Source organism: Aquarana catesbeiana, linkage group LG02, assembly GCF_042186555.1.
Source record: "Aquarana catesbeiana isolate 2022-GZ linkage group LG02, ASM4218655v1, whole genome shotgun sequence".
Classification (NCBI taxonomy): domain Eukaryota; kingdom Metazoa; phylum Chordata; class Amphibia; order Anura; family Ranidae; genus Aquarana; species Aquarana catesbeiana.
The window spans coordinates 443,387,663-443,389,597 of NC_133325.1; positions in this window are offsets into that span (position 1 = coordinate 443,387,663).

Consider the following 1,935-nt stretch of genomic DNA (forward strand, 5'->3'; position numbering starts at 1 on the left):
GACGTTCCGTGACAGGTTTAACCAATAATTTTTTAATATAGAATTCTTCTTTAAGGGGGCGTGCCTTATGCCTACATACGTTTGGTGTCCCTCATTCCCATCTCAAAATGTTGGGAAGAATGCCTAACCTCCTTGTGGGAATGCTATTTGACCGGCTATTATGAAGATCTAATCAAATCAGCATTTTCCAAGTTATTGACCTGAAATCAGTATGTCTATTGGTCAGTCTACCTCCATCTCCAGCAGGGAGATGGACCCTATAGCCTTCTATTGGGCTCCAGAGCGCAGGCACGGATAGGAGATGTGGGATGTAAACAATTCATGGAGGCTTCAGTTGTTGTATTGAAGTAAAGCTGGCCATAGCTAGATAAAAATAAAAAAATTTAAAAAATCGAACAAGAAATGAGTCTGTAATTTTCATATTGTTAGTGCGTTTACTGCAACAGCTGATTTTTGTTTTAAAGTGGATGTAAATCTGATTCATGCAATTTGACCTAGGCACATACAGTATATCTGTAGTGTTTCCTTATCTTCTCCAAAGCACTAAGTCCTGTGTAATTCTGCTGTTTCGTTCCTCTGTTATCAGCATAACTTCTGACAAGTTCTCAGAGATGGGCGATAAAACCACTGAAAAGTGTCGGGGTGGTTGCTATAGACTAGCAGAGAGCTTGTCTTGTCACAGCACAGCTCTGCAAGTATCTTCTGCCTATGCGGAGATGGGGGGTGTGCCTTTCCTCCAATCAGCTGTCTCCCAGTGTAAGCCAAGACTACACTCCTACTGCTGAATGAGGAAGTGAAAATTCTAACCCGATGTAAGAATTATAAAGAATATAGCAAAAACAGCAGATATACATGTAAAACTTATATAGGGAGATTTGTTTCATCTCTGTGTATCATCCGAGTCTGTTCACTTCACTGAGTATATGTGAGGGTTTACATCAACTTTAAGGGCCAATTCACACCACACGCAGTCCAGTGCATTTTTTCTCTCTGCATCAAAAACACATGGATAGCAGGTTATATGGTTTTTAACAGCATAGCTCACACCAGTGCGGTCAGTTCCAGTGCGTTCCAGTACCAGAAAAAAAGAACATGCTGCATTTTTTCTGCACTGAACTGTACTAGAAAGTGGTAAAACGCAACGGAACCCACCTAAATGCACAAAAAACACACGTCCTTATTTAGGATGAAGAAAAAAAAAGTGGGGGGGGGATACACTGGAACGCATCAAAAACGCGAATGCAGAAAAGCATCCTGTCTGCATTTCTATGGTGTGTGAACTGGCTCTAAGATCAAAAATGAACAAAGATGCTGGATTATTTTTTGTTTTTTCTAGAACAAACGATTTTCTAATTGTAGATCAGTCGTTCAAAAAATGTTTTTGAAAGTGGAAGTAAACCCTCCTATCGTTTTCAGCCAAGGAAACTGCCAACTTGGCATCTGTTTGATCTTCAACTTCCCTAATGCTGCACATGTGATCAGTTTGTAACACTAGCCATTGTGACAATGTCAGAAATGTAATGTTTTTTTAGAAACTGTTAAATCGATGGGTTTACTTCCGCTTGTAACATGCCCATGAGCAAGTAGGGGTAGTAGAAGAGTAAGTGATTGGGAAAAAAAAAACAATAATTAATACTGAAACAATCAGAAAAATGTAGAAATTCACTGAAATTTTTCCAGTACAATGACTGGGCCACTGAATGCTAGATCAAAAGAACATTTTCATTTTTGTTTGAATTTTTATCAGGTTTCTACTCGCTTAAAGTGGAACTTTAACAACTTGAAAAAAATAATGTTCTTTAGAAAGGACCATACATTCCACATTTATAATTATGCTACCAAAATGAGTGTGTGCTGTAAATTGCCTCCAGCTTTGCTCCTGTTTCTTTTTAAGCGGAACGGATCCAAAAAACAGTTAAATAGCTAGAATGCCGG